We start from the raw sequence: 26,753 nt of genomic DNA on the forward strand, positions 1-26,753 counted from the left end.
ATTAAGCCATAATTATCTTATAATCAGTTGCTCTGACTTCCGTGGTACATAAGGTAACCGTGGATTGTTAAATGCAAACATTTGCAGAATAAATTGAGTTCCTTTGTTCCGAACAATTCTCTGATCCAGTGCTCTTTCCTAAGGTGCAGTAAATTTTCCTCCATGACATTTAAAAAGCCAGGCCTGACATTTTTCATCTTAATAGCCAGGACAATGTTTCTTATATTTCCAAATCTTTCCATATGTTACAGCTTATGGGATATAAACAACGAATGTTAGGCTCGTAGATCTCCTGACGATGTTTTTCCTCCTCAGTTTGCCCGAAGATTTAAGGTTTTCAGACATTGCTATGGATTATATTATTATATTTGTTTTCCACCATTCCTTTAAGGAGCCCAGGACGTGAAGGAAGTTGCTCCATTTTATTCTCATAATTGTCCTGGGGAGGCAGGTTAGGTTAATGATTTGTCCCCAGGGCCACACAATGAATTATATGGCTTAGTGACAAATCGAATTCCTATTCTCCCCAATTTAAGTCTACTGTTCTATCTCATGCACTCCCAATCCTCATCTAATGCTTTGTCCGCTATCTCCATATACAGCCAGGACACAGAAGTGCAGTGGGACAGAGTTGCTCTGCTAGCTTCCAGACAGTGGGTTGCTGTTGCTTACCAGGGACTCGGCTACACAGCTGCACATAAAACATTTCAAATGCGTTGCAAAGTGCAATATACAAAGCTGACACTGGATGGCGACAGTGAGCTATGCAAAATTCAATGCATTTTTCAAAACGTTTTAAAATAAAACATTCTCACAGCATTTTTTTTAAAAAATATGTGTGTAGATTCCACCCAGGTTGCTGCAGTGCAGACGCAGTGGAAGGAGCATCAGATTGGTGAGTTTGCACCATGCCAACCTCCCTGCTGTCTTGCCCCCTTGCCAGTAAGCCACAGTAACCCACTTGTTTCTGGAGCCTTTACATCCAGATATTAATTTTGAGCAACACAGTTTATTTGTTCTTCTGTTGCTTTGCAAGCTTTGTTCATCCAACCAGGGGCATATTGTGGGCAGGTCCAAAGGCCACATGTTTTTGAGGGGGCACGAGCCAGGTGCCCCTACACAGGAAGCTCTGCCCAGCCTGCCACCGGGGGTCTCTGGGCTCCGGAGCCTGGCCTAGCCTTGCTGCTGCATCCCTGGCACCCTTGCAGAATGGCCACCCAGCTAGTGTTGGGGGGATGCCCCCGCCAAGGGCTGCATCGGCCAGCCGGGCTCCCCCCTGCATGGGCAGGCAGGCGGCATATTGCAGCATGGCCCCATGAACCCTCTGTGCCCTTGCCCACCCGGTGGTACAGGGTTGGGCTGGCAAGGTGGGTTTTGTTTACCCTCTGCTCCCAGCACCTGGTCCCACTTGGTGCATGTACACACATGCGTGAGCTCCAGACAGTGGCAAAGGATGCAACGCCGCTACTTTCAAAGCCCTATTTCAGATACCAAAACCTCTTCAGATTTATTTCCATTCAGTACCTGAGTTTGTGGACTGTGGGGATTTGGTTTCATATCTTTGGCCCATCCTGGTCAGAAGCAGAGGAGCTGGTACATGCAGGAATGTTGGGGGCACATGGGAGGGTGTGCTCCCTTAAGGGTTTGTGTTACATGAATTCAGCTGAATGCCTGAACAGGGCCCTAGCAAGTACAGTCCAGTGACACCCAGTGTCAGGTGGCAGAGGATCCAACCCCCATGGCAGGTTACCAGAAACGGATAAGACAAGGAAAAGTTCTTACCAACTGCTTTTTATTCAATATTCACAGAGAGATGCTTAGAAAAACAGCCTCTTTGAATAATGACTGAGTCTCTACCCCTCCCTCTCTCCCTTCATGCGTCACCACTACGGGTGCTGAGAAGTGCCCTCTGCCTTTGAGCTCTTTGCTCTCCTAATTTCAATGCTCACCAGGTTCTGGGAGAGGGGGGGATCTGGAATGTTTTATAAAGGCACTGTGTCCATCAGCTGTCACCAGCGGCAGAGGAAGCCACTCGGGCGCCTGGGGCAGCATGCCCAGTGACAGTGGGGTGAGCCGCCCATAGGGGCAGGGCACACTGTGGGGCCTCGGAGTCTGCCTGCCTCCTCCCTACAACCGTCCTACAGCTTGGGGGGGGGGGAGGCAGCAGGTGGACGGTTTTGGGCAGCGTGGAGCCTGCGCACACCCAAGCCACCACGTCTCTCCCAGGAGAGACGCATGGCTCGGGCATGCTTCAGGCCCTGCGATGAGTGCCACCTGGCATTTTGTCACCCCCCCTCAGTGTATTTCTGAAACGTCTTCTTCTTCTCTGGAAGGGTCAGGCTGGGGAGGCAGTCCCCATTCCTCCTCTGTGAAGTCCCTGACACGGCTTTGTGGCTGTGCAAGGATCTGACTTGGGTCTCCCTGGCACTAGTCATTTGTTAGCTGGGCTGTTGCTGTCGAAAACATTGGAAGGATGCCAGGTTGGGTAAGAGTTCCATAATCCAGGGATGGGGAACCTGTGACCCACTAGACACTATTGGACTCCCATCTGCTCTAGCCAGGGTGACCAATGTTCAGGGATGATGGAGATGAAATCCAATTCTTTTCCGAGTGCCACCACATTGACCATCCCTGCTGCAGTCTAACACTCAAACTAATGCACCACACCAGCTCTGTTATTTGAGATGTAACGTTCTTGTATTTTGAACTGCAGCAGTTTTTAACAATCTAGGTGTGTGTCGTTCTCCACTCCTCCCCGACAACATTCTTAATAAATACTACAGTGGTACCTCAGGTTACATACGCTTCAGGTTACATACGCTTCAGGTTACATACGCTTCAGGTTACAGACTCCACTAACCCAGAAATAATGCTTCAGGTTAAGAACTTTGCTTCAGGATGAGAACAGAAATCGTGCTGTGGCGGTGCAGTGGCAGCAGGAAGCCCCATTAGCTAAAATGGTGCTTCAGGTTAAGAACCGTTTCAGGTTAAGAACGGACCTCCAGAATGAATTAAGTAGTTAACCCAAGGTACCACTGTACCTTGAACAACAGTACTCTATGAACTTCTCCTTTTAAAAATGTCCCTGTTTTTAAGTTCCGTCAAATGCGACTCATCTTCCAGTCTTTTGAGCAAGAGCTGTAAAAATATTTTTGCTGGGGAAGGGTATCAGCATTTTAATCTTCCGCATGCTGATAAAAGGAGGAGGGCGAGGAGGAGGAGGAAGGAAACTCCTTTTTGCAGCACAAAATAGAGGAGAAACAAAGATGGCCTTTGTTTGGCGGAATATTGCACCTGCGTTAACTTCGCTGCTGACATCCTTAGTTGAAATTTGATTTCCCCCCTCTCCTTTCCCTCCCACTTTCATTATTCCTTGGGCCCAGGAATGTGTGGCACGCAAGCCATCTTTCTTGTCACTGACAAATTTCTTTCTTCAACTGTGAAGGGAGAGAAGCCCTTCCTTGCTTGCGCTACCATTGGCGAGGCATCCTGGCAGTGCACCTGTGCCTTGTAACCATATCCTCTCCTTGAGCAGGGGCTTCATGTTGGCCTGACAGACTCGGGAGATCAATTTCCTGCCCTCTTCTAAAAGCTCGGGGTTACAGGTTCTGTCTGGACGAGGGAAGACCTTTTTAGAAATCCCTGCAGCAAAAAGAAAAAAAAGAAAAAAACAACAACCAGGAAGAGCAGGGGGAGCCCTGGATTTCCCTCAAAGAGAGAGTGTGGCTAGGAACTCTTGTGGCATGTGGTTGTGGAGGAAATGCTGCTTCTGTTTCATGCTGGGCTGTTACTTTTTAAGCTGGCAAGTTACATTGGAAGCTGCCTTCTAAAAGGCTGGGACAGTGGTTTTTAACCAGGGTGCCATGGCACCCTAGGGTGCCTTGAATGATAATCGGGGTGTGGCAGGCAGCACTGGTCTCTGTCCCTCTTTCCTCCCCACCTTCATCTGAAGCTCTCTCATGTCTCTGCCTCCCAAAGGCTTTTGTGGCAGTTTGTTGAAGCAGCCCTCGCTACAGGCACCACAGGTGAATGGTGCCTGTGGGGTGGCAAGAGGACGCTGGTTGCCAAGAACTGAGGTGACCTTGGGGTAAGCAAGCAAGTGGGCAAGGGAGCCCAGTCAGGCAGTCCACCAGCTCTTGGGAATGGACAAACAAGTGGGAGGCCAGCCAGGCAGGCATTGTGCTGGCCTTTCTTGTGTTTGTTGTGTGCAAGGCCTGCCTGGGAGCTGAGTGTCCGGTGCTGAAAGGGAGCCTTTCCAGCATGCAAACCCAGCGGTGCCCGCTGCTGCCACTGCTGCCTCCCAAGGTAAGGTGTTAGCCTCATGTTCACCTCTGGCCAGTCTCCGTTGGGCCACCAAGGCTGGGGGCATCCTCTTCCCAGGCCCCTGTGAGGCAGTGTGAGGAGGCACTTCTCTTTGGGGTGGGGGGTGGGGAGCTCAGAGACCAGGGGTGGCAGTAGCGACTGCCTGGAGGACTCCCAAGGACAGGTAAGAGGAGGTTGAGGAAACACTCCACAAGGGAGGGTGTTCAAAAAAGGGTAAGAGGCTGCCAGTTCTGCGAGAAAGGGGTGACATAACTGGGCTCCTGAACCCCACAGAGGTGCCACAGAAAGAATGTAGTTGGTCAAAGGAGCCATGGACTCAAAAAGGTTGATTGGTTTAGGACATTGGTTTAGCTGTCCCAAGATTGTCTCTCCTTCCTGGCAGTGACTCGTTCCAGAGTCAAAGCAGGGATCTTTCTGATTACCTGCTGCTGATATATTTTACCAGAAATGTGAAGGATTGGATGTGCAAAGTGTGTGCTCAGCCACTGAGCTGCCACGTAGCTTGCAGCAGGAGGCATTCTAACCACTGCACCATGCTGCCTTTCCTCTTTTCATTTGGCCCAGCTGAGTGGAGAGTTCCTTGGACAGGTGCTTGTATGTTGGACAAAGTGAGCCCAAACAACGTTTTCATATAGCGCAGAGTCTTTATATGATATTAACCTTCTTTTGTTCTTTCCATGTCGGTTGGGATTGATTTTGGGGGACCTGGGTTCAGGTTCCACCATCACCAAGTGCAAGTTGTGTGGCCATTTGTTGATCGACAAAGTCACTTCCCATTCTTGGCTTTGGTTTCCTTTCTGTAAAAAAATAGAAATAATTGTTGGCTGTGGGTTTCATCTGACTAAGACAGCGCAGAATCGGAATAACTGGTGGAGAGGCATACAAAGAATAGAGGGGGAAAAATTTATGTATGCTACCACGGCAGCTTGTATGATGTATACACAAAGGTGGAAAGAAGAAACAGTTTCAACAAAAGGAGATTGGCAATTAAAACTGATGGAATATGCAGAAATGGTGAAAGTTAATGGAAGAATATGAAATCAAGATAAGAGACTCTTTATGACTTAGTGGAGAAAAATCTATTGGTTATTTGAAGGCGCATTGTAAACAACTTAAAACGTTAGCAGGGTTGGCATAAACTGGTACATTAACGGATAACTAAAAGAGAATATAATGGGAAGTAAATAAATAGATTTAAATTGGATATGCAGTAATAAAAATATATAAAATAAGTAAATGCAGAAAGGAGGGGAGGGAAGTAGAAGAAAATGCAGATTGATACAAAGATGATGATGATGATGATGATGTAAATATATGTAAAACGCAAAGTGAAATTTATATATATATATAAAAGACATAGAGCAGAATCATATTTCCCAGCATAGCCATCACCATTTTAATCTTTGGAAATTAATACAGTTTCATGGATTAGAAGATCCTGCCCCAGTGGATGTAGACCAGTTGATGACAATCTTGACACTTTAAGGACCTCTGTAGCCCTCGATTTGTACTTTATTTTCAAGTCCTAAGATCACACACATTTCTCAGCAATGCACTGCCTCACCCACTGGGCCAGCCTGTGATTTCGTGCAGCGATTCCCTTGCTCTCCTTTCCCCATCTCCCGGGAACCCCTGGCGACTTGCTCTGAAAAGAGAGCTGTGGATATCTCATAGATGACGGCTATGGAAAAATGACTGCTGAAACCAACAAGGTTCTATCCAGTCTTATCACTTTTACCGCACACCACCAGGAAGCGGAGAAAGAAAATGTCTGTGCCACAGATGTCCATGGATCATGGGGAAGACGTAATAAAACCATGCCTACTAACAGTGACTAAAGACACACCTCTGAACTCGGAGGTTAAAATATGTGTGTAAACCCCAAATGAAAAAAGGGGATAGAAATCTTAAGCGCACTAGAAGCAGAATAGTTCTAGTTGCATGCGACACAGAAAATGCAGTAAGGTTGGAACATGACCTTCTTACATGATTATTAGTGTCGTTTATTGTATTTATCATCCGTTAACTATTTACTGATTATATTAAAATCAGTTAAAACAGTTCACATGACCCTCAGTTGATTCAAAAATCCCAAACAAGTACATTTAACTAACTCTCTCTCTCTCTCACACACACACAGCTGCTGAAAAGCACTTTAAATACTGTGTGTGAAATCTTAGTCATGATGAGATCCCATAATACCACCTAGGAAACTTATTTTACAATTTCACCTTGTCCAAAATGCGACACTGAAACTGGTGCCAAGCCACAATCCAATCGCCAGTCACTGCCAAGCTTCTGCCATCTTAGAAATGCCATAGACATCTTGATAGATGTGAGAGCTAAGTCAAATGCGGGCTGCATTCTTGGAGATGGGGAGCCATTCTTTACTTCTGTGGCTTCTCCATCCTTTTGATTTCGGCTTGTTCCTCCTTGTCATTGTGGTGTGTGGGTTTTACCTTTTTTTTTTTTTACGTTAATGTTAGATTTAGAAGAGTTAACCTCATGAGAAGGAAACTACGGTATGAAGATATTTCATGCACTGTAGCCCATCAAACTGTGGTGAAGAGCTTTAAATTCAACAGCGCTAACTGCAGAAAACTCCAGCTTCTGACATGTTCTCTAAAATCTGCTTGAGATTAGGCCTTAAAAATAAATCTGAGGGAAAGGAATGTTTTTGTGTGGAGATATTAGGACCAGCTTGAGCTGGAGACCATCTTGGCAACTAGGGGTGGACCTCCCTGACGTTTAAGGAAAGGCAAGCTCCATTTCAAATCCTTTCGGAAATTGCCATTTTGATAGAATAACATTACAGGCAATCTCTCATATTTAGCATGTTTGTTTCATGCTCTGCCAGTCAAGCACTGGAACAATGATAGAACCTCCAAGGCAGGTCATGGCTTGGAAATCATGGAACAATAGATTCAGATTGCAATAAATATGCTTCTCTCTCTCCCCCCCCCCCCCCCGAATGAAAATGGTATATATTTTTCTTTGGGAAACTACGGCTCAAGTTGCTTTATAAATATGCTTACTGGCAAACATGTTAGGTAGATTTTTTCCCTACCTAATGTGTTCAAGGACTTGCTGATCAGAAGGTCAGCGGTTCGAATCCCTGCAACGGGGTGAGCTCCCGTTGCTCAGTCCCTGTTCCTGCCAACCTAGCAGTTCAAAAGCACATCAAAGTACAAGTAGATAAATAGGTACTGCTCCAGCGGGAAGGTAAACGGCGTTTCTGTGCGCTGCTCTCGTTCACCAGAAGCTTAGTTATGCTGGCCACATGACCCGGAAGCTGTACGCCGGCTCCCTCAGCCAATAAAGCGAGATGAGCACCGCAACCCCAGAGTTGGTCACGACTGGACCTAATGGTCCCTTTACCTTTAATATGTTCAATGAAACTTACTCTGGTTACATGTATACTGTATATAGGATTGCATCCTTAATCTGTGGTTATTCTGTGGTTGATATTTAATTGTCAAAGCCGTGAAGGCTGAGAATGAAAGGTGCATTTATTAATTTTTGGGACTACTTTGGTCCTGGTTTTTTAAATTATTATTGCAATGGATAGTGAAAAATCACACACTGAAGCACATTTCCTTCCGGTGACTGCATTAAACCTGCCACTGCCTCTAAACAGGTAGGGTTATGTGCTTCTCAGAATTTTTTTAAAAAATCAGGCACAGTTTGTGACCTATAATGCCACAATTACATTTTTGATATTAAAAAAAAAGCTTTAAATTGCTTCAAGAACTCTTTGAGAATGTGATGGAAGATGTTTGTATTCACTCCATGCCACATAATGATCTCCAAGAACTTCTTCTGAATATTGCCATCCATGAACCACATCTGGATAGCAGAAAGCACATCCCAGTCTCTGTCCCATATTTATTTAACATCTTTCTCTTGGAGGCTAACCAAAGCTTGGGCTTGAGCATCTATTGGAAGTGTTAGCCATCATTTTTATTTGTCCTGGCTTCTTGAGCCAGGATGACTACAGCTGAGGATTAGGAGTTTTTCACATCTGCTCCAAGTTTCCACAATTCCAAGAGCTGGAAAAAGATCAAGATGGAGTCCACAGGTTAACTTTCCCTGGCTTTCTTGGGCATCTCACATCTCACGGGAGGTCTATCTGTGTGAGCAGTTCAGTGTTGGAGGAAGGGACTTAAAGAGATCTGCAGAGCAGCACCCATGAGTAAACCTGCGTTTCAAAATAGGAAAACCCTGCAGATTGATTTATGGAGCTCTGTGAGGACCCTCCTCCAACATAATGCAGTTGCACCAGTTGTATAGTTAAATGCCTAGCCATCTTGGGGAAAAGACATCTTCACCAGCTTTAACATCCAGCTGCCACTCTCCTGCCTACTTCATTATCAGACTGTCTTAGAAGGGACACGGTACTCTAGATGTGCAGAGATCCTGCCCCAATCTGTATGCTGACAGAGCCCTTTCAAATGCCAGCTGAACATACGGATGGAAAGGCATGGGGATGAGGACACCTAAAGTCTCGTGAAATCAAGGCAGTAATCACCAGAAGGAAATCTTACTCCCTCAATTCTCAATGGTGAACTGACCCTCTGTTTAGGAAGAATGGGTCTTTTCAGGGCTTTTGAACCCAAGGCTCATAAATGGGTTCCCTTGATGTTCTTCAGAGGCTTTGCCTGAGGAGGAATTCCAAAATTCATTGAAGAAAGCAAAGTTGAAATTTTGTTGCTAGGGGGGTAACCTCAGGGTGAGAGAGAGGGAGGGGGAGAGAGCAGGGGGAGAAACAGTTTCATTTTTGTATCTGATGCCTGTTTGTGTGGTTGAGTCTGTTACTCTTGTCAAGAAAAACAATACACCAATACAGAGTGACAGTTGTCAGTTAAGTTGAAACTTATTTAGGTTTCTCCCTTGACCTTCCCCTCATGTGCAACAGTATAGCATCAAGCTATTAAAAAGTCTGGTGTGTGGTGCTGATCAATAATATACAATAAATTCAAAACAGGATATACTTAAAGCAGCAGGTTCTTCTGCCTCTCTGTGTTAGAACTACACAGAAAAAGTTAAAATCTTTCTTGTCCTTTACAGTGGAACGGATACACTGCTACAAACAGCCCGAGTCAACAAACCATGGTCCTCAAGGACCGAAACTTACAGCCTCTTCAGAGGTTTATGAGAAATTTACTTTCCACTTCTTTTAAACTAAATTAAAGACATTTGGATGCTGTTTGGCTTTCTGCAGTTAGACCAGCCTGGCTTCCTTTTTTTTTTCTTGCTGTATGAGTTGCAGAGAGGATGGGATGGGGAAATTCTTGATTTCTTTTTTGGGCAAAATAATGCTTCCTTCGAATCAATATGGCGAACATGACCCAATAACCTGCCCCCCCCACAAACAAGCCCCACTGTAACCAACTGAATGCAACCAATCAAGCTCTGGACCCCCTAACCTCTTAGAGTGTATGTGTGTATATATAGACACACACACACACACACACACACACACACACACACACACACAACCTATCCCCCTGATGCTGACACAAACCTCCATCTTTCTCTGTCTCTCCCTCTCTTTCCCCCCAATCACAAGTTGTCGATGACAAAAGTGTGTCTCACTACATGCAAGCAAACTGTGAAAAAGACTCGATAGTTCGAAAGGGGAGACAAAACATGTAGTTTCCCCACATTTGTTTGTTTTGTAGCACAATAAAACCTTTAATAAAAACTAATTCATAAAAAGTAGTGACAATCTGTATGTATTCAAAATGGCACAATCTATGTGCAAGGGGGGGGGGATATCAAGAGGCTTGTGGGAAAGGTACAAAACCTTCAGAGGGAAAATAGAAAATAATCTCAAGTGGGAGGGAGAAGGAGTTGCCTCCAAGCAACCCTATGAGAACTAAGCATGGAAATCAGAGGATGGGGAAGGGAATCAAATTGCAGATTCTGGAAAAGAGTGTGGCTGGCTCCTCAAACCGGGTGGGAAATGACAACAACAGGAGGAGAAACACTCCACATTGCAAGTTGTGAGATTCTACACCACTCCTATTTTTGACGTTGCACACACACATGCAAAGGAATTAACAAAACAGGGCAAAAAAACAGGGCCTTCTGTGTGTGTGTGTGTGTGTGTGAGAGAGAGAGAGAGAGAGAGAGAGAGAGAATCTGTAAGGCTTTGCAAGAAGGTCTGAACCTTGCAAAAAGGTTTCTGAAGTTGTCTCTGTGATAAATCATTGGGTGACTTTGTCCATTTTTATTTCCCCTTTACCTAAATTGTCTCTGCACACCCTTTTCTAAAGTACACATTTGAGAAATGCATTGGGCTGGTTGTGAGAATACGTCTATTTTCCTCCCCGTCAGATAACAGGCCCTTGTTTCCTTTTTTAAAAAAAGCTCAATGGCAGCTGTTTTGGCAGCTGCAAACGAGGGTAAACAAAATACCATTTTCAAGTTTCCACATATTTCTCATATTACAGCCATCCAGGGACTGAATCAATACAACAAAAATTCTCAAAAGTGGGATTTTCAGATCCATTTGCTAGCAAGCAGGCAATATATTGAAACGGCAAGTCCTGAAAAGCAAAGGAGGTGTAGGAATGAAATTGCAACACAGAAAACACTTAGCAGGGTGGTGTTATGCAAAACAAACCCATCGGGATGTCATTTTTATTGGGGGTGGTGGTGGTGGCTGGGGTGTGTGGAACACCTGTTTTCAATTGTCTGAAAAAAACCTGTGCAACTCATGACCCACCAAGCCAAATAAATACAACCCAACAGCCAGGCTGTCAAGCTTAGAGATATGTTTGACAGCAATTAGAATTAGATCTACCATCTGACGAACCTGTTTAATGCCTTGCAAGGAAAGCCCACTCGTTCATATGCTTCATTTGTGGTCGAGGACAGTTATGAACTCTTTCATTTGTACAGTGGGTGGCACTGTGGGTTAAACCACAGAGCCTAGGACTTGCCGATCAGAAGGTCGGCGGTTCGAATCCCCGTGATGGGGTGAGCTCCCGTTGCTCGGTCCCTGCTCCTGCCAACCTAGCAGTTCGAAAGCACGTCAAAGTGCAAGTAGATAAATAGGTACCGCTCCGGCGGGAAGGTAAACAGCGTTTCCATGCGCTGCTCTGGTTCGCCAGAAGCAGCTAAGTCATGCTGGCCACATGACCCGGAAGCTGTATGCCGGCTCCCTCAGCCAGTAAAGCGAGATGAGCGCCGCAACCCCATAGTCAGTCACGACTGGACCTAATGGTCAGGGGTCCCTTTACCTTTACCTAAATTCTCAGAACGTATTTTGTATAGCGCACCATCTAGCTACATCTGTGTTTATTGGATTTGATTCCTTTGCTGTGGCTTACTCAAATAATTGTTTTATCTATCTATCTGACAGCCCAGGTCTAGCCCTCTCATTAGCAAGACTGATACTGCCCATCTCAGGCAGCAGGTATGGGGGCACCTACCTCCTAATGGATAGCACATTGTCAAGTATTTTTTATTATAATTCTGCCATGACAAGAGTACCATTCAGACACCTAAATATCTTACCTGCCTTTTCACTCACAGGCAGGCAAAAATTAGTTGAGCCCTCGGTCAACCATCTCATGATGTTGGGCTTTGAGAGTTGCAAACTATGCAGGTTGGATTTAAAGCTGCAACGCGGGTGGCGCTGTGGTCTAAACCACAGAGCCTAGGGCTTGCCGATCAGAAGGTCATGGTTCGAATCCCCGCAATGGGGTGAGCTGCTATTGCTTGGTCCCTGCTCCTGCCAACCTAGCAGTTCGAAAGCACGTGCAAGTAGATAAAGTGCAAGTAGATAAATAGGTACTGCTCTGGCGGGAAGGTAAACGGCGTTTCCGTGCGCTGCTCTGGTTCGCCAGAAGCGGCTTAGTCATGCTGGTCACATGACCCAGAAGCTGTCTGCAGCCAAATGTTGGCTCCCTCAGCCAGTAAAGCAAGATAAGCGCTGCAACCCCAGAGTCGTTCGTGACTGGACTTAACTGTCAGGGGTCTGCTTCAGCTCTGCTTCAGCGCACCCTGCCCGCCGGGCGGCAGGCTGCTATCTGCAGCGTGGGGAGCCCTGCGGGGAACTCCCGCAGGGCTCCCCACGCTGTGGATGTGTTCCCAAAGCGCTGGGCGCTCTGCTTTCAGCGCGCCCGCCGCTCCAGTAACCAGGCTGCTATCCGCAGCCTAAACAGCCCTGCGGGAACTACCGCAGGGCTGCCTAGGCTGCGGATGTGTTCCCGAAGCGCCGGGCGCTCTGCTTTCAGCGCGCCCGGTGCTCCGGGAACCAGGCTGCTATCCGCAGCCTAGACAGCCCTGGGGAACTCCCGCAGGGCTCCCCACGCTGCGGATGTGTTCCCAAAGCGCTGGGCGCTCTGCTTTCAGCGCGCCCGCTGCTCCAGTAACCAGGCTGCTATCCGCAGCCTAAACAGCCCTGCGGGAACTACCGCAGGGCTGCCTAGGCTGCGGATGTGTTCCCGAAGCGCCGGGCGCTCTGCTTTCAGCGCGCCCGGTGCTCCGGGAACCAGGCTGCTATCCGCAGCCTAGAGAGCCCTGCAGGAACTCCCACAGGGCTGCCTAGGCTGCGGATGTGTTCCCGAAGCCTGGAGAGCGATAGGGGTCGGTGCGCACCGACCCCTCTCGCTCTCCAAGCTTCAGCGAAAGCCTGCATTCGCCCCATAGGATGCACCCAGATTTCCCCTTCATTTTTGGAGGGGAAAAAGTGCGTCCTATAGGGCGAAAAATACGGTATAATGAAATGGGGGAAAAATGTTTAAAATAACTTTTGTTAAAAAACCAGAAGCCTTTTTATTAGGTACCAAGATTCCAAAGGATCAGAGGAAATTTTTCATGTATGCCACAATGGCTGCTTGGATATTGCTAGCCCAGAGATGGAAGGAAGAGACAGCCCCGACCAGAGAAGAATGGCAGATCAAGTTTATGGATTATGCCGAAATGGCAAAATTAACTGGGAAGCTCAGAAATCAAGAAGACAAGAAATTTAAAAAAGAATGGGAAATGTTTATAATGTATATACAAAATCATTGTAAACAGGTTAAAACATTAGCAGGATTTTAAATACACTTGTAATGTAACATAATGTACAGATAACTTAGGAAGATGAAAAATTGGAGAAGTATTGATATGCAGTTGAAAATAGAATTAAAAGGACTCATGGTAGGGATGGGGGCAGATTCAGAGTAATCTCGATATTTTGATTTTGTACTATGGTTTGTTTACTTTTTTGAAAGTCAAATAAAAAAGATAATTAAAAAATAAAATAAAGCTGCATAAGCTGGTTCCTACACGCATTTGCACAACTTTTTTTATTTTCTACCCAGGCAAACCAGAAATGCGACCAACTTTCAAAGACTCGTGCCAGTCAGGTAAAGCACGAAAAGAAGGTTGCGTAGAGGTGGGACCTAAGGAGAAGAGGTGTAGCTGGGGAGTGTTCCAAGAGCCAAACAGAGAGGACTGGAGGGTGACATTTGGTTCGTGGGACTGAGCTGCCCTCATCCCCGCTTTCCCCTCTTCTTGACTGAGACTGAAGGCTTGGCTCTTCAGCAGAGATTGCATTGCCTTTGATTTTCTCCCCTGATTTCTTTTCTCATGCTACGAGGTGCAGGAAACGTCTAGTTCTGTATGTGTTTTTCTTTTTTTAAGCTGAGATTTCTGTTGTGACTCATTCAGCGTATCCACTGGAAGACAGGAAGGTCTTCCCCAGATCATCATTTCACTCCTGGTGGTGATTTTAAAGAGAACCATCTATCCCCCCCCATCTCCTCTTGCCACCCTGTTCCCACTTCCTCCATCCCACACCAGAATACTTAAAGGCTGGCTCCTGCTCTGCCGTTCCTTTGTGGCCACTTTGCTCGCTCTGCAATCAAGTTTCTGCCAACATGTTCTAAAATTACATAGTTTATGTCTGAGTGGAAGACTAGTGGGTGCTGAAGCTCTGCTGTGTGAGTGGTCAGTCTGTTCATACTTTCCTGTGAGTTGGACTCCTTCTTGGTCATCACAACTCCTGCCAAGGAAAACATCTCCTCTTATAAACACGATGTGTATAATTTTACTGGGCTGAGGGCGGTGGTGGCGAAAGTTAGCACTTTGCCGTTTCAGCACTGCCCACTAATAGGTTTCTTCAGATCCTTACTAAGTGAGTCACGAAGGGACTCTGCTAAGAATGACTCAAAAAGCATCCCACAGTTTATTACACAATTTGGTGAAGTTTTATGAGGTAGCACTGAGTGTCCCATGGAAAGGAATTCCGTCCCTGATGCCTACTAGGAGGTATCTCATTTGCCAGTCAAAGACCTCGTATTCATCATTGTCCTTTCATATTTCCTTCCTAAACTTTTCAATGTTCTCCAGATGAACAATTGCCTTAGCATTGTCTCAACAGGGACAAGACGGGTTGAAAGAAAACCAGATGTTTGTAGAAGGTGCGATGAATGATTAAACAAGAAGCCCTTCCTTGCAAAAGCAACCCCTCTGGTGGTCTGCTCAATAGCAAGACATATTTGTAAATGGTATTATTCACATAGCCATTTGGGGAGGGCATGGAGTTGGCCTGGTCAGCAAAATGTCACTTTCTTTCTTACTTCAAACTATGAAGCTGTAGAAGGGCACAAATTAAAAAAAAAACCCAAAAAACACCTTAACAAAGCTGTCACTAGTAAGGCTGCCAAGTTGTGATTTTATACACACCTGGTGAGCAGAGACAGGGATGGGAATAACTAGTCAAGGGACGGAATCTAATGAATTTTTGGTAGATAAGTAGGTACACTCCTGAGGGTTTTAAAAAATATTATTTGTATTAGTTTTTCAAAGGTTTTAACGAATTTACTTAAATATAAGTGAATGATATATTTTATGTTTTCTTTTTGGCTTCCCACCCCTTCCGCCCTGATGCTTTTATTTTAATCCTTAATTGCTGCATTATACTTTTTACTAACATTCCATCTTATTCATTTTTTCCCTGCCACTCGTATTTCAAATCCTGCTCGCAATTTCATATCGTTAAAATACTTTGACAGATAGTTCAAAAAGGCCTCCAATTTCCCATAAATGGTTCATCATTTTGATCTCTTGGTTTTCCACTCAATTTCACCATTTCAGCATAATCCATTAATTTTAGAAGCCATTTTTCTTTGGTTGGAATCTCGTCCTCTTTCCATTTTTGTGCATCACCCCTGAGGGTTTTGATGGGTCAAGGGAGGCAGGATCTAGTAGGTTTTTCTTTTTTAAAAAACAGGGTAGGGTTGATTAGGAGCTTCTGGGTAGTTGGTGTACTTGGATGGTGAATTGCAATCACCGTCTTGCCATCAAGTGGAATGGCATTTAATAGGGTAACAGCAGCTGTTGAATGTATCTCATCAGTGGGGACTCTTTTGACTTGTAAATATTAGGTTTTCGGTTAAAGGCATACAATGCTATGGAATGAAGAGTTCCAAGAGGACAGCTTGGAAATATCTGTCATCTCTCAAAAAGTTCCAAAAAGCAAACAGGAGACAAAGTATTATCTACCCTGAGAGTTCAGCAGTCATGTGGTGCAGTTTTTGTTGGTCTGTACCATTTCAGAGTGCAGAAATAGGGGACGCATGCTTGAATGCTCCCCCAGATTTTTAAAAAGGAAAACACTAATTCTGTACCTACAAAATTGACACATCCAAAAAAAAGGATAATGTCAATGTAGGTGTATGCCTGCTCCCCACTAAACTGTGTCCAACATGGCTCCCAACATATCAAATGAACAAGAAGTCCAACTCAAAAACCTTTTAGAAACAATTATACATCACAATAAAAAAATAAATCATTCCATGTAACATTATGTGAAGTAATACAAAAAAGCGAACATAATTTAGCAGCTTAAACTAAACAATATTGTATAAAATATTGTTATGCTCCACCCTAAATTCCAAGCATGAGAGATTTCCAGGGGTGTCTGCACTTATCCAGAGTTTGGTTTCCTTTGAATAAAGATCAATGGAGACTGTGACCTGGGAGAAGAGAGGATTGAGGAGGATTGGAAGAAATTTAAGAATTATTTACAAAAACATTGTAGTTTGAGCGAATGCTAAATAAGATGCTAGACCAAAATAACTGAGCACCACTAAACTTAGAAGTTTTTTAAGAAAATAAGTAAGACTGTGAAAATTTAACTCCTTTCGAGAACTATAAGATTATGAAACATAGAAGGGATATAAGAATCTAAATAAGATGATAAATTGCTGACAAAATGTTATAACGATGAAAGTGGGAGCGGGAGATGTGAGGAAGTCCAAAGAAAATGTGAAACTATGTTAAGACAAATGTTATATTGTTTATTATGTTTATTTCTATTGTGAAACCCAATAAATTGCTTTAAAAAAAAAAAAAGATCAATGGAGACTGTGGAGCCTTTAGGATATTTGGTTTCATTTGCACATATATGCAACTTGAGCACAAAGGTCTCACGGTGTTGATGCTCCCATAGAACTTGCTTCCCAATTAGGTTTCCAGGGCAGCCCCCAAATCCAGTCCAGAGCAAATATGTCTCCATCTCCATCTTTCAGCATCTGGATTTTCTGCTCACATCCAAAATAACTCTGGCTATTGTTCTCCTATGTACCAGCCAGGTGAGGGAAGTGTGGAAAAGACCCGCCACATTTGTCTGTGGCATAGAGCAACATCTTTGGATATGCTAAATTGCGGTACTTAACTAGCCAGCCAAAGCCATTACCTTGAAAAGAATCTCATTTGGCAGGCTTTATGGAATCATAGAATTGTAGAGTTGGAAGGGAACATGAGGGTCATTCAAGTCCAACCTCTGACAATGTGGGAATCTCAACTAAAGCATTCATGACAGAAGACCACCCGCCGAATTCAGCAGGCACACAAGTCGTGAGCTTTTCCTGTGAGTTCTCCTCCACTGACAAAAACAGTGCTGGCTTCTCCACCAATTCCTCCCTCTCCCACTTTTTCACAGCAGGGTCCCAGGTAGTAGAGAAATCAGTTGGCAGCAGCTCATGCTGTCTAACAGACACCTTCAATTTCTCCCACTCCCCTTTTTCCACAGCAGGTTCAAACATATTTGGGACTTACAAGGGGACATGAAGGAAATAAGCCCTTCCATGTTTGTCTCCAGACAGCTGGTATTTAGCAGTATACTGGTAGGATACGAGGGACCATGTACATAGATTTTCAACATGCACAGAAATGCTATATGGATTAATGCAAGAAAAACAGACATGCTCAAACACATGCTGGAAAAGGTGATCTCTTTCCTTTGCTGCTCTTTCAGCCTGACGAAAACACTGCCTTCTTAAACCCAATGTGAGACGCTTCGTATAGAAGCACTTGCTCACGAAAGCTGTGTGCCTATTCCACTTGTTAATTGATGGCAGAACTTATTCCAGTCTTTCCGAGATCTGTTTCTTTGAGGAACCCCAGGGAATAAATTACTTCGCACACAGGTATTTGTAGCACTTAGTCGCTTTCGTGTAAAACGCTGAATGCAATATTGTCCTGTGTAAATCTCCTAGGATTAGCACTTTGATTAAACCTGAGACTTGACATTCTTGCCCAGAAGGAATGGAGACAAAGAGATTTGCTTTGGGGCTCCCTGCACCTCAGAAATGATGAAGGTGAAGGAGAAAACTTGTTGACTCTTGGGTCTGACAAGCCCAAGCTCTAAACGTCTTTTTAATGCAAAAAGAATTTTGAGCAAAATAATTTAAAATATGTATCAAAATGGGTCATTGATAGGCATCAATGCTGACATGGGTAGAACATATCTGTCAGTTAATAAGATCTTGCTCTGTGTATGTAGGGAGACTGATAGCCAGTCAAATGATTTCGAATGTTTGTATTACAATCTGCTTGGGAGTATCTAAATGCAGATGGGAAACTGATATTGAATTGTATCTAGAGTTGCACACCAGAGGACCTTGAGAAGTTCAGCTTCTTGAGGTGGCTTGGACCATTCTATTTCTATGATTGTGAGACTTTTGTCTTAGTGTTCCAAACTTGGAGGTTAACTTATGGGTCCCTCTGAAGGTTATGCCTTGCAATCTTCTCTTTCAATGGCTTGGGGATGACCAAGGGAGCAAGCCTCAGTTGGTGTTGTTATTCTGCTTTAAGCTTATTTTCTTCCTTTGTTCATGTATAATAAGAACAAACAAATAAAATGAATTTATTGACTATTTATTGACTATGATTCTATGTGTTCTTTGTATGTGTTACCTATTGTATTCAGGTTGATTTGATTCCCACCCACCCCGCAATAACAACAGTATGATTATGTCAGTTTTAATTTGTTCATATTTATGATATCAGCTTCCCATAACCAGTACATATTATTCTATTTCATAGAAATCTGATGTCCAGATCCCAGTTTGCAGCTTTTTGGTATGTTGGGGTGGAATACGGACTGTATATACCCCATACATTTGAAGCACATTCCCACCCAACCATGGGAACTGTAGTTTGTTAAGGGTGCTGAGGGTTCTTGGGAGATCCTTATTCCTCTCACCGAGCTACAGTAGTGGTTTAACAGTCAATCCCTCTTCCCAGGGAACTCTGGGAATTGTAGATCTGTAGGGGGGACAGTTATTAACTCTCCGAACTCTTAACAAGTTGCAGTGCCCAGGATTCTTTAGGGGAAGACTGTTTAAAATTGTACAGTGGTACCTCGGGTTAAGTACTTAATTCGTTCCGGAGGTCCGTTCTTAACCTGAAACTGTTCTTAACCTGAAGCACCACTTTAGCTAATGGGGCCTCCTGCCACTGCCGCGCTGCTGGAGCACAATTTTTGTTCTCATCCTGAATAATAATAATAATTTATTATTTGTACCCCGCCCATCTGGCTGGGTTTCCCCAGCCACTCTGGGCGGCTTCCATAGAAACCAAAAATACAGTAAAATATCACAGATTAAAAACTTCCCTGAAGCAAAGTTCTTAACCGGAAGCACTATTTCTGGGTTAGCAGAGTCTGTAACCTGAAGCGTATGTAACCTGAAGCGCATGTAACCTGAGGTACCACTGTATTACAAAGCTTTAAAATATAGCATGGATTTAGGCTTTATGGACCTTCATTGAGTATGTTTGAGGGTGTAGACCAAGGGGTTCGGCCAAAGACATCACAAAAATGGTGAGTTTTGAAGAGGATTCTGATGGAAGAGACTGGTAGCATAATGTGGGAGTTCTTTCTGGGAAGGATTGGTAAATATTCCAGTTCTCTGACATCGTCTGAGTCATGATATATTCTTGACATGGCCTTCAGTGCTGTCTAAGTTACCTCAGCCCGATCTTGCCATATGCTTCAAAGCAGAAATACAATTATCCCTTGGAAGTGCCCATTCGTTTCTTCCTTTCCCACTGCCAGTTCTGCGTATGGAGTGTGTGTTTTTTCTTTCCCCCATTAGTGTCCATAGGAAATCTTACTCATCAATATGACTAGCTACACGAACCACTCGATTATTATCCTTCAAACATGCAGAGGGCCTCTTGACTAAACCAGCAGTCAGCGTTAACAGCAGCCACTCCTTCAGGAAAGGAACAAGAATCCCCCCACCCATTCTGTTAAATCAGAGCTTAGTCATTAAAGTTATTAATGGGAAAAGATTTGAGTGCAATCATGGATTCAGTCAGAACAGGTATGGAAAGTTTAGGGATTTAGACTTTTTTTAAACCCTACTCTTCAGTAAATGGTTTAAATCACATAGAAAAGGCACCACCAAATTTACATGTCTGCTGTAGAGTGATTTTTGATACGCCCTCATTGCAAAGTGTGTGGTGGAATATATAAACTTGTGCCAGCTTCACAACAATAACCCTATCAATTCCCCCCAATCAAACTAGCCAGGGCATGCTGGATTCAGTGTGACAGTGCATTTATCATCTGCTGCAATGGAATATTAATGGAGAATGACTAGGAGTTAATTTTATTAGAAAGATGATCTTGGAGAACTGTTACAAAGGTGTCACAATGAAATTCAGTTAGGGGGGATTTGAGGAAGTCAGATAACAATGAAAGTTAATTTGGATTTTAGAAGTATTAAGTGTTTTTCTTTTTCTTTCTTTTTTCATTTAGTACAGTGGTACCTTGGGTTACATACGCTTCAGGTTACATACGCTTCAGGTTACACACTCTGCTAACCCAGAAATAGTGCTTCAGGTTAAGAACTTTGCTTCAGGTTGAGAACAGAAATCGTGCTCCAGCGGCGCACGGCAGCGGGAGGCCCCATTAGCTAAAGTGGTGCTTCAGGTTAAGAACAGTTTCAGGTTAAGTACAGACCTCCGGAACGAATTAAGTACTTAACCCGAGGTACCACTGTATTGTAATGTGTTTCGTTTTGTGTCTTTTACATGTTATATTTGTTATAAATGTGGAAAATCAATAAAATATTTTTTCAAAAAAAAGAGAGAGAATGACTACCTTGCACCCCAGGCGAGGAGCATCTTTGGTACTACCCCTCTCATTTGTTCAACTTTTGAATATTTATATTTCATTTCATTTTGCAGCCCACTTGACAGTGTTGATGTGTCCTCTGCACGCATGATCCACCTTGTCGTGTGAGATCTTGTCTTTCTTTCCGCACGTGTAACAGCAGCAGCAAACGGCAACACAACGATGGCCGTGCAGGTGGGCCCTGCCACCTTTATAAGTGAAAAAGAAGTATTGTAAAATAGTATTTACAGGTCACTTGGCCACTGAATTCCATGAGCTGGTGACCTACCGACTAGAGTACTGCAGCGCGATCTATGCGGGGCCGCCCTTGAAGACTGAGGGTGGAATTCAACATAGCACTAAGTGGGGTACGCACACACAGGACAAGGCCCACTAGTGGAATGTGACTTCCCCTGCCTCCTCTCCCCTCCCTGATAGGTGGTTATATAATATAATAATAATAATAATTTATTATTTATACCCCGCCCATCTGACTGGGTTTCCCCAGCCACTTTGGGTGGCTTCCAACAAAATATTAAAATACAATAGTCCGTCAAACATTAAAAGCTTCCCTAAACAGGGCTAAAAGCTTCCCTAAACAGGGAAGTTGGAAGATTTCAGGAAGATGTACACCAGAGATGGGAATCCTGCAGGATCGATGATGAAGCCTAGTTATGGTTGGACTGCAATTCATCCTTGTCCATTGGCCAGGCTGGCTAGGGCTGATGGGACTTGGTATCCAACAACATCTGGAAGGCCCCAGGTTCCCTGATGTACACCCCCCCCCCCAATATAGCATGACAAGAATGGCAAAGTGGAAGATAATCTGCCTTTTCCCTAGGACACGTTGCCTGCTTCCAGATGCGAAAAGAGAGGGGGTGAACCTTATACACTGCCAGGAGCTCTTTTAAAAAAACGTAAAGGTAAAGGTAAAGGGACCCCTGACCATTAGGTCCAGTCGTGGCCGACTCTGGGGTTGCGGCGCTCATCTCACTTTACTGGCCGAGGGAGCCGGCGTACAGCTTCCGGGTCATGTGGCCAGCATGACTAAGCCGCTTCTGGTGAACCAGAGCAGCGCACGGAAACGCTGTTTACCTTCCTGCTGGAACGGTACCTATTTCTCTACTTGCACTTTGACGTGCTTTCGGACTGCTAGGTGGGCAGGAGCAGGGACCGAGTAATGGGAGCTCACCCCGTCGCGGGGATTCGAACCTCCGACCTTCTGATCGGCAAGTCCTAGGCTCTATGGTTTAACCCACAGCACCACCTGAAAAGGTGGGGTTTAAATGTAATAAATAATAAGAAATGAGCAGGGCCTGTGTGCTGAGTGGCCGGGTTGTTGGAAGTGCAACAGCAGAGATCATTCAGTGTGTGACTTAAGGGTTAACTGCATTACCAGTAAACCAGCTAACCAAGTGGGTTGAGGAGGTGTTACTTAAGTTCTTAAGGGTGTGTGTGTGTGTGTGTGTCTGTGCATGTGTGTGTGTGTGTGTGTGTGTGTGTGTGTGTGTATCTTTATGGCATGCTCATAAGATAGTAAATAGCCAGGGGATTTTGTTTCGTCCCATAGTTACGCTTTTAGCATAAATTTCTGTTCAGTTACAGTTCTGCCTTACTTCCGGAAATCTCTCTCTGTACCTATGGCGGCATGTGTTTTCAGTTAATTACATTTGTTCCTGATTATTTTTGTTATGGCTGCAGGGAAAGGAAGGGGCCTTACTATCTCTGAAATGTGATGTGAATATCCGCAACCCCCGCCTCCAAAATCCAGCTTTTGATTCATTAACAAACTATCTTTGGGGAGCGGGGGCGGAGGGAGACTGCAGAGACTGTCTGTACCATTGACACGAAATAAAACTCTTGTCTTTCAATACCGTTCCCCCCCCCAGTTGTCTTTTTATAACCCTGGAGACCCTTATTTTCCATATCAATTAAGAATTCCATCTTTCCATCGGAAATAAAATACTTCAAAACTATACAAGTTCGGCAGAAATGAAACCAGATCGAAACTCCATTCAGGATCAGGCTAAAGCTGGCTGAGCTAACCTAAGCCTCACAGAGGGGAAACAAGCCTTTAGAATAGTGTTTGACTCACACCACCCTTTCTTCTGGGTTGACAGTACATGTGACTGAGCTGAATGGGCTTAGGATCCAATGTAAGTGGCCCCTCTCTGATCCCACCAGATGCCTCTTTCTCAGGGCTTCTGCCTGCTTAAGATCTGCTGGATCCTAATTCCGCTCACCCGAGCAGCTCTTGCTATAGATGGATGCCTTAGAACTGGGAAATTCCACCTCAGATTATTTCAGAAGCACAGGACTAAATCTGGTTCTTAACACAGACCCTTCAAGTGTCCCTATTTTCCAAGGACAGTCCTGGATTTACAGAAGCCACCCCAGTTTCTGGTTTGATCCCCAAATATCCCACTTTTCCTTAGGACATCCTTATTTTCATCAGAGAAACGTTGGAGGGTATGGAGTTATGCGACCCCCGATCCAAGGAGATCAGTAACTATACAACCTTTAGAAAACATCGGAAGGCAGCGCTGCATATGGAAGTTTTTTAAAAATGTGCAATGTTTTATTATGGTTTTATATATGTTGGAAGCCACCCAGAGTGGCTGGGGCAACCTAGTCAGATGGGCGGGGTAATAATAATAATAATAATAATAATAATAATAATAATAATAATTAGGACATCCCTGTTTTCATCAGAGAAAAGTTGGAGGGTATATTAACACTGATCCTCTGGTCTCTTGCAGACTGTCAGAGTTTTCTGTAGGTACTGTAATTTGCTAAGGGTTGCTGAAAACCGTAACTCTGGAATTGCCCAGAACTCTTTGAAGGAAAGAATGTGCTTTGGATGTGTTTTAAAGGTATACTTATGTACACAGTCGGAGAGAGCTGTGTGTTTTGAGCAGCTGAATAGTAAACATGGAACATCTTCCTGGGCTTAGGATATAAGAAAACTGTAGTAGGCTGGGGAAGTCTTCCTGTGTAATTTTCCTGGAGATATTTTTGGCTTGGAAAACAGGAAGGACGAAGGCTGCGTGGGAAGCAATTGTGAAACAACCTCTACTCACAGGAAGAGTAGTAAAAACTCAGCGCATTATTTATAGAATGACTGTCAAGCTGACCAGCTCCCAGAGGAATATTTAACTTACCATCTGTTGCCTCTTCAGTCATTACTACTCAGCTTCTTCCGTCTCTCCAGCTGCTCAGAAGGCCCCTGAAGGAGGGATTCAGAAGGACAGTCGTCTCCTGGGGCTTCTCAGCTGGCAGATGAACCCCCAAGATGCTGGCCTATAAATTCCCCATTTCAAGTGAAAAACCTCTTTTACATTCATCTAAGCCAGTCAAGTAGAAACATCTCATTTCCTCCGCTGGAAAGTCTATACAAGCCCTTCAAGCTATTGGGTAATTTTTGTATCAAGGCCAAAGCTACTTGTAAAGGACCACCCATAGAATTAACACCCCTTGCTCTCATGGAAGTGGAGAGGGGAACAATATCTCCTTCCCCTACCTGGCCATATGTTTAATTAGGGTTTCAGAAAAGCTCCTAATTAAACATAAGCCTTGTTCCTGAACTTCTTTGGAACTGGGTCCAGTGTGAGGTAGGTCGTCCTCAGGTTAGTCCAGGTTGGGTTGCCCTGATTGAGGTCCCCGGAATCAAGGCTGCAGGGGGGATGTGAGAGGGCTGTGGCAGTCTCCCAATCTACCCCACCTTTGGCTCCGATACAAAGAGCCTTGGGTTGCCCCACCCTTGGCTGACCCTAGGACCACCACCCCACGCTTGGGTCCACGTAAGTTCAGGGGCAGGACTAATTTTTGGTGTGTGTGTCATTGTTTTGGTTTCTTACTATGGGGTGCATTTTTTAAGCTTTTCTGTTGTAAACCACCCTGTGATCTTCGGATGACGGGTGGTATATAAATTTAATAAATAAATTGAATTGAATTAGTGTTCTGAAATCCTAATTAAATACATAGCTAAGAGAAGGGCAGAGGCACCCTGGCTGAGATGGTGGGTGCCTCCCTCCCACAGATTCACCCCATTTGAAAAGAAAGCTGCTTGTGGACATCACCCACCCACAAGCTGCAGGATGCTGAGGTGTGGGGAGGCATCAGGCAGGAAGAAGAGCAACAGGCACACAGGAAGTTGGGCCTTCCTCCTCCTGGAAGATGCAGCCACCAAGCAGAGATCTTGACTTTCCTGAAGGGTTTCCCCACCCTGCTTGCCTCTCTTTCCTGTCTGATGTTCCTTCCTGATGACAACCATGGATGGCTGTGGACCACCCAACCAGACCCATAGCAGTTCATGCCTCTTCTTCTTTGACGGTCACTCATAGCCAAGTAAGATTGTCTTCCATGAATATGGTCTTAACAGGGTGTTCATAAGTGACTGTGGAGACCATTCTGAATTTGCACATCCTTCTACAGTGGGGACATAGGTTTCCGGGTGGGAGTTGATCATGGTGAGGATTTGCCAAACATGCCTTCCTCTTAGCTCTTTTTGCCCTTTGTCCTGAGTTTGTGCTTCTTCAAAGTCTGTGACGCCTTTGGTGAAGGCTGTTCTCCAATTGGAGCACTTGCAGGCCAATGATTCCCAGTTGTCAGTGTTTATACTACATTTTTTAAAAAGATTTGCCTTGAGAGAGTCTTTAAATCTCTTTTGTTGTCCACTGGTATGTCGCTTTCCATTCTTAAGTTGGGAATAGAGTAGTTGCTTTGGAAGACGATAATCAGGCATCCGAACAACATGACCCGTCCAACGGAGTTGATGTTAAAGAATCGTTGCTTCTACACTGGTGATATTTGCTTCTTCCGGTACACTGACATAAGTTTGCCTGTCTTCCTCATCTGATGTCAAAGTCCTTCTGAATAGACCTGACTTGGGTAGGACTCAGAGAAATTTTGTCCATAGCATCTCTCTATCTCTCCATCCATCCATCCACCATCTCTCCTCCCTCCCTCCTTCTCTCTCACACACTTTTATTGATGTTTTCATTTATTTGTTAACCACTTTGGGATGTCTCATGGGAAATGAATCATAAACAAAATCAAATAGGCAATTAAATGTACCTGTATCATTTGAAATTAGTTTCCCGCCACCTTGCATTTTGAACATTGTTTATGGCATAGCAATTCACCTAGCAATGATTTATACCTTTGAGACAGCAAACAGCAAACTTTCTTCCGCCATTTGTCACAGCAGAACATCCTGGAAGTGGTAGACAGACTTGGCCAAAGATGCCTCTGTTTTCAAACAACTCAGTCCCTATATCTGCTTTCGCAAATGACCAAGTGATTGCTTTTAAAGGTATTAAATGGGTCCAGGTGGCACCATAAAGCTAAGTGCCTCCACATGGAACATCTGTCGCCTGTTCCCTAATTCCTGCTATCTTTACAAGGCAGCGTGTGATCTTTTTTAACCCTTTTGCTTCCAGCCTTCTCCTCCTAACAGTTTGCACCACTGCAAACGTTGTTCTGATAAGATCACAATGGATCATTGTGATGCCTTTACCGCATAAGCACATTATGCTGGGTATGGTAGGCAGCTGCAAGACAGTGTGAGGTTTTCTGCAGAGATGGTTTCCTGTGTGTCCCTGAAACTACAACAGCTTCATGGTTAGATCTGCACTTCACTTGTAACATTTTATATCACATTCCCGCCCCCCGCCGCTCATATCTCAAAACCTGCGCGAGATTTCGTTTCGCTAAAATATTTTGACAGATAGTCCAAAAAGGCCTCCAATTTCCCATAAACAGTTTGCTATTTTGATCTCTTGGTTTTACAGTCAATTTTGACATTCCAGCGTTATTCATTAATTTTACAAGCCATCCTTCTTTGGTTGGAGTCTCCTCCTCTTTCCATTTCTGAACATCTAAGATTATGCCTGCAGTTGTTGCATGCATAAAAAGATTAGTCAATTTCTTTGAAACCTCTGTCCCAATCATCTCTAGCAAAAAAGGCTTTCGGGTTTTGGGGGGAATCAACAATTTAAACTTCTTTTTGAATTCATTATCT

General features: G+C 44.4%; 1 long non-coding RNA gene across 1 annotated transcript; it reads right to left on the bottom strand.

The window, feature by feature from the left end:
• Nucleotides 1-4,641: 4,641 nt before the first annotated feature.
• LOC308475907 lies at nucleotides 4,642-26,230 on the bottom strand. The gene is made up of 3 exons (XR_013985517.1): nucleotides 25,893-26,230; nucleotides 23,893-23,957; nucleotides 4,642-5,120 (listed from the first exon to the last, which is right to left on the bottom strand). It is a non-coding gene; the product is annotated as an uncharacterized lncRNA (long non-coding RNA).
• Between the last annotated feature and the right edge of the window lie 523 nt (nucleotides 26,231-26,753).

The sequence above is a fragment of the Podarcis pityusensis genome (assembly GCF_964106645.2).
Source record: "Podarcis pityusensis genome assembly, chromosome: 4".
Lineage (NCBI taxonomy): Eukaryota > Metazoa > Chordata > Lepidosauria > Squamata > Lacertidae > Podarcis > Podarcis pityusensis.